This window comes from Hipposideros armiger, unplaced genomic scaffold, assembly GCF_001890085.2.
Source record: "Hipposideros armiger isolate ML-2016 unplaced genomic scaffold, ASM189008v1 scaffold_2131, whole genome shotgun sequence".
NCBI lineage: Eukaryota > Metazoa > Chordata > Mammalia > Chiroptera > Hipposideridae > Hipposideros > Hipposideros armiger.
Window position 1 is genome coordinate 22747 of NW_017733479.1, and position 6475 is coordinate 29221.

The window sequence follows — 6475 nt, forward strand, 5'->3', positions numbered from 1 at the left end:
CCTCTGGCAGCTTGTCTTTGGGCAGCCATCTTACTCTGGGGCACTATACAGTTCACAAAACCAAGCGTCTGAGGGATACTATGTTATCAGTAGCCGACTAGGTGGAACAGTGAAATACGATTTGGTGCCCTGCTCTGGTGTGTCAGGAGAGAAAAAAGAAATAAAGAAAGAAGAGGGAGAAGGAGACCACTTCAGTTAGAAACCAGAAACAGCCCCTGAGGAGTACCCTCCCCTTCCCACCTCCCCATCTGAACGCTGTTCAACTTCTTGTGACAACCGGAAGGGTGTCCCTGCTTCTCTCCAAGACCATGGGCTCCACATGGACCACAGACGCCGTCTCCTCTCATCGTCTCGGGAACTGGACTCCTGAGACGTTCTACCCCCAACGCCACCATCAACGTCTCCCTCTGCATCAGGTCATTTCACTTGCCTCTCTCAATCGCCTATCTTCACAAATTCCTTCGTCCCCTATGCACACTCAACTACTATGTCATTTCTTTGCTCCTCTGCCTCAATTCCCACTCACTCTCAACCCACTCCAGCAGCCATATTGGCCCAGGAAGTGACGCTTAGGATGGAAAATCGTTGTTAGAACAAAGTAGAAAAACGTGAAGAGCCTGGGCTCATAGTAACCTCAAGGAACGACAGTTCCAACCCTGGACCACCATCCTCCAGGCTTCTATTTGGTCTGAGAGAAATACGTTTATCTTGTTGAAGCCATTGGTATTTTGGGTTTTTCTCTTATATTAAGTGAGTGAATCCTAAATGATAGGTCTCATCTCTGCTACAAGACTGCAAACAACTGAGGGCATAACTATATTTCTTTTTCTTCAAAGTGCTTTGCAGACCATGGGTTCTAAATAAATGTTTCTTGGAATAAATGAGATCTTGAAAGTTACTCAGAGCCATCAAAACAGAGAACCACCTTGAGCACCAGCCTGGGGTTTGCAGCCAGGGTTCCTTTGTTACGTCAAGTATGTTCATGGGCGGCATGTGCTAGTGAAGGAAAACACACGGAGGAAGTTAGAGGAAGCGAGAGATCGTAGGTAATGATTCATGTGTAGTTTCGTTCTGTTTGTGTGGAGGCTGATGAAATTTATCAGTCAGAGGGTACAACTGGAGTTCCATCTCTAGGTTTCTTTTCTTTTTGTAACAGCCTTATTGAGATATAATTTGCATACCATATGATTCACCCATTTAAAGTGTACAATTCAATGGTTTTATATATTCACAGAGTTGTGCGACCATCAATTTTAGAACATTTCCCTCACCTCAAAAAAGAACCCCATAACCTTTAGCAGTTGTTCCCCATTCCTCCACTCCCCTCTCCACCACAGCCCTAAGCAACCACTAATCTACTTTCTGTCTATAGATTTACTTGTTCGGGACATTTTATATAAACGGGATCATACAATATGTTATGTTTTGTGTCTGGCTCTTTTTACTTAGCATATGTTTGGGAGGGTCATCCATGTTGTAGCATGAATCAGTACTTTATTGTTTTTTGTTGCTGAATAACATTCCATCATATTAATATACCATACTTTATCTATTCATCTGTTGATGGACATTTGGGTGTTTCCACTTTTGGTATATGAATAATTATTAATAATACTGCTATTAATAATAATACAAGTCTTTGTGTGTATGTATGTTTTTAATTCTCGTGGGTACATACCTAGGAGTGGAATTGCTGGACCACATAGTAATTCTGTGTTTAACCTTTTGAAAAACTCACCCTTCTGTCCTGCAGCTGCTTGTGCGTGTGTTGCCATCAGTCAGAGTTCTGTCAGGGCCTCAATTAAAGTTAGGTGAGTTTTTCACTGTTTTCCCAAGCAGCTTCACCATTTGTGCTCCCACCAGGAGATTATTTCTCCACATTCTCACCAATAGGTGCTAGTATCTGTTGTTCTTGTTATTTTTATGATAGCTATGCTAGTGGGTGAGCAATGTTATCTCATTATGGTTTTGATTTGCATTTCCCTTAGGACTAATGATCTTGAACATTTTCATATGTGTTTATTGGCCATTTGTGTAACTTTTGGGGGAAAATGTCTATTCAGACTCTTCCTATTTTTAAATTGGGTTATCTTTTTGTTATTGAATTGTAAGTGTTCTTTATATATTCTGAATACGAGGTCCTTATCAGATACATGATTTGCAGCCCATTCTGTGAGTGCCATTTCCTCACACTCCCTACCCCTCATTTCTCCTCTCCTGGCCATGCCCTACGTGGCCACCTTTTTTTCTCTCTTTCGTCTTTGAAAACCATGTTTAAAAAGCAGCCCTCTCTAAAAAAACTTTACAACATTCCATATTCATTTAACAGTTATTAACTCAGCACTTATTATGTACCAGGAGCTATTTTCGGTGCTGGGGATATAAACAAAGCCCCTTGCCCCATAGTGTTCACATTCTCGGGAAGAGATAAGCAATACACAAACAAAAAACTATATGGAGCACTCCCAGGTGGTGATAAATGCCATGCAAAAGAATGAAGCAGGGGGAGTGATAGCGACACTGTTCTAGAAGGGAAGTCAAGGAAAGCCTCTCTGAGGAGGCGACATTGAGCAGGGCTGAAGGAAGTAAAGGACCTAGTCATCCAAATGTCTAGGGGAAGAGCATCCCAGGCAGAGGGAACAGCCAGTGCGAAGGCTTTGTCCTGCTCCGTGGTGGGGATGGCTCCCTTTGCCCAGAATTTGCACACACCTGTTTTACAACACTTTCTCCTTTGATCCTGCTTTGCGGTTTTACCGTGGTGTGAATGCTACATGCTGTGCCTCCTCTCTCTCTCTCTCTCTCTCTCTCTCTCTCTCTCTCTCTCTCTCTCTCATTAATAGAGAGTCCCCAAACAGAAGTGCTCCCCTACTTCTCAGTCTTGCAGGCTTAGAGACTGACAAACTTAGTTACATTGTCAGACACTTTATTTGCTTGTAAGAGTTGACCCCTAGATTGGTCTCAGCCTTCCAGCCTAGGCAGCCCTTCCAGCGAAGGTTGACATCCCTGGTAACCAGGTAGAACCTCCATCAGTTTTCAACTCTGAGTAACAACCTTTAAGAACCAAACTAAATGGATGGGTTATTTACCTCTCCATAATATGCCAAGTTATCCCTTGTACACCTTAGACCAGAAAGCCTTGTGGCTCTAGTTTGCCTTGAGGGAGTTGTATTATCTGTAAAGTACGTGCACGTTTCTGACTAAAAAGAGCGTTCAAATGCTACCTCTCTCCCTCCCTTCCTCCCCTCTCTCTCTGGCTTTGTTCATTGTATTTGGTAGAATTTTTATTCCCACGGAGTAGACATTTGCCTTGCTTCTAATATGAATTATCTACTATCATCCAATGGTTGCTAGCCCAGGTTTGAACACACTTCGACCCCCACCTAATGCCTTACTATTTAATCATATCATGATTGAACATTTTTGTTACCGCAGTTTTGTTTTGATTTTTTAAGATTTTATTGGGGAATTGGGGGAACAGTGTTGGGGAACAGCGTTGGGGAATCGGGGAAGGGGAACAGACAAGTTGCTGGCCTTTTCTTCAGTCTAGATGTGGAGGACATCGCTTCACTGGCCCATGTTGATATTATCATTGCGCTCTTCCCAGGTGAGGCAGTCACTCACCAGCCATTGGACGGCAGCTCACGCCGGCCGCCGGCCACTCACAGTAGCTCATGGCAGCCCACTGCAGCAGGGGCTGCAGCCTACGCCAACGCCGGCGACTCGCAGCAGCCCAGCTCCAGGTCAAGCTGTTGTTCACCATCTTAGCTGTAAAGGGCGCAGCATTACTGCCGGCATGTGGGATCTGAACCATGGCCCTGCTGCTCAGAGCTGGCATCCCAAGCCAGCTCTTAACCAACGTGCCACTCAGCCGGCCCTGTTACCACAGTTTTTACTTCTAATGTCATTATCCCTCAGTTCCTGTCTCTAAGGTCATAAAGTTTTTTGAACCAAACAAAGTTGATACTTCAGATATATTTTTTCACAAATAGTTATGATAAAAACTGAAGTGTGAGCTGAGGGGATTTCTAGGAAAATGCTCTTATTTTCTGGTCTTAGAAATCAAAAGAATGTCTAATTATTGGGTGGTACCATTGTATACAGGAAGTTTTTAGAACAACAAGAAGAAATTCTGAATTGATCCATGTTAACTTTATTTCAGAAAGTGGTAAAAGAGCTGTGGTGTCTGAACCCTGTGAAGAGATTATAGGTGCCAGAACTAACGAATTACAGGATTTCATTCAAGTATGTGGGCATAAACGCTCCAGGGTTACATACACACTGTGGCCATCATTCAAACAGCCAGCAGGGTTTGGAAGGCTCTGCCATGGACCATAGCTCTATAACCCATGGGAAAATGTGAGCCTCTGAAAGTGCTACTGAGTGCAGGGGATTTCTAGGGCTTTTCTTGAGGCTCTGACCATTTATTTGACATGAAAGCAGGACTGAGGGCTACCAGAGTACTCCTACAGCTGTGGCCACATGAGAGAACACAGGCCTTTAGAACTCCCCTCAAACAGGATCCCAGGGATTTGAGAAAAATATAACTGTGACCTTAAGTGTGATTATGGTACAGCATTTGAAAACTACTATGCCTTTTTTTTCTTTTTTTTGTCACTTATATCATTGGATATCTTTGCACATGGAACACTTTACACTTAAGAGACATGCCTCTCAGACATATGCTTAGAAGGCCTGAGGACAGGGTTAGGCTACAAATTCAAACTGCGTAAATAAACACCCTGACATCTTTCTCAGCAATGGCTAAGCCAAAACTTCCCCTCACATCTCAACTGCCCAGTGGAGATCAGTCTTTTATTACTGACAGTGACACCTAATGGAATCCAGGAGAACCAACCGATTGGTAAGGGGAAGCCTGACAGCCTAGGATGGAAGGCCCTGCCTATCCTGACTGGCAAAGACAGGGCCGTGGGGTAGAGCTGCACGCTGGGGGCCGCTGCCAGGTCGTCCTTGGTCAGAGGCAGGCTCTGGACATACTTGCTGCAGCAATTTGAGGCCTCGGGCTGCTGATCGGGGTCCCAGCCCTCCATGCTCCGGATCAGGAGGAATAGACACTGCCTGGCCTCAGGTGGTCTGGCTACGGAGACATGTGGCTGGCCTGTAATGGGAACCATCCCTCTGGCTGAATAAGACAAAAACTATTATGCTTTTCCCTTGAGGTGCTTTACCCAGCTCTCAGCATCTCATGCGGGGGAAGGGGGGGGGTGCCAAAAAAATGTATACACAGGACTTGTATTCATCTTTTATTATCAGTATATATTGAATATTACAATGTTAATACAGTTTTTTCCTTTCTTAAAATGTATATACTTTTTTTTGGCACCCTCTGTATATATCGTGTATGAAATATTCTGCTGAAGAATCTTTCTGTAAATCAAGTATATGGGTGCCCTGAATTAGGAATTAAGTTGCCAAAGTAATTTCTATAACAACATATTAACTGACCACATATAGGATGTTTAAAATGGCAGTAAAAAGTGTTTCGTGTCATTGAAAATTTAATTTTGAGCTAGAGTTCTGATTATTTACCTCACCCCAAAGTTGCAAAGTTTGTTTTAAAGAGAAACAAGTAGAGAAAGAAAAGGTGGTTGCGTTCTTAAAAAGCATTTGAAGTTTATTTCTGTGCTAAGTAATTATTTTAATTCAATTTAAATCAAACCAGTCAAAGACACTTCAAATTTCTCCAACTTTGGGGCTTTAAGGAGTCTCGCTTCCTGTGAAATGTGAGAGGATGGGACTCGGTATTGATGCTAAAGATTTCAGAAACCCCATTGAAACAACAGATCCATCATTACATGAGGCCAGTCTGGGAATCAAAGCCATTTAAAACCATTACTGTGTGCCAGACACTGGGAATAAGATGAAGCTTCTCTCTTGGCGTTTACATGCTAGAAGTTGTGCCAGACAATACATAGGGACTGACAGCAAATAGATGATAAAAAGGGCCGCGAAGGAAGCAAACCGGGTGCAAGTCACAGTATCTCAAGAAAATTACTTAACATGCTGGCTTGTAGATCCTAACTGTCTTCTCCATGTGTGCACACGGGGTAGACCTCTGAAAAAGTGGCACTGTTACTTTTCTAGATTAATGGCTGTGTTCAGTGAAGGAGGGATGGTGGACGTTTTCCATGCCTTCGTAATGGGCTATTCACTTGGTTTCAGACCCACTTTCCCAGAATTAATTGCTCCCCACTGAAGCCCCTGCTACAGAGATTGTGGAGTGACCACTGATCTAGTAGGAGCCCCTATCTACCAGAGTAGTGAATTAATAATCAGACATGGATACTGACAAATCAGAGGAAATGGCAACATGTTAGAAATCATTGTAAACTGTTGCCCTCCCAGCACCCTAACTAGTGTTCATGTCGTAGGTCAGCTACTTTCCTGGAAGCAGCACGGCCAAGGGGAGGAAGAATGCCTCTCAGATGTCAGCTCTGAGGAGAAAGAAAGAGTTCAG

The 6475-nt window shown here is 43.5% G+C and overlaps 1 protein-coding gene across 1 annotated transcript in view; it reads left to right on the plus strand.

The window, feature by feature from the left end:
* LOC109378544 (leucine-rich repeat-containing protein 37B-like) overlaps positions 1-6475 on the plus strand; it is a 25284-nt gene that overhangs the window by 16387 nt on the left and 2422 nt on the right. The window lies entirely within an intron of this gene.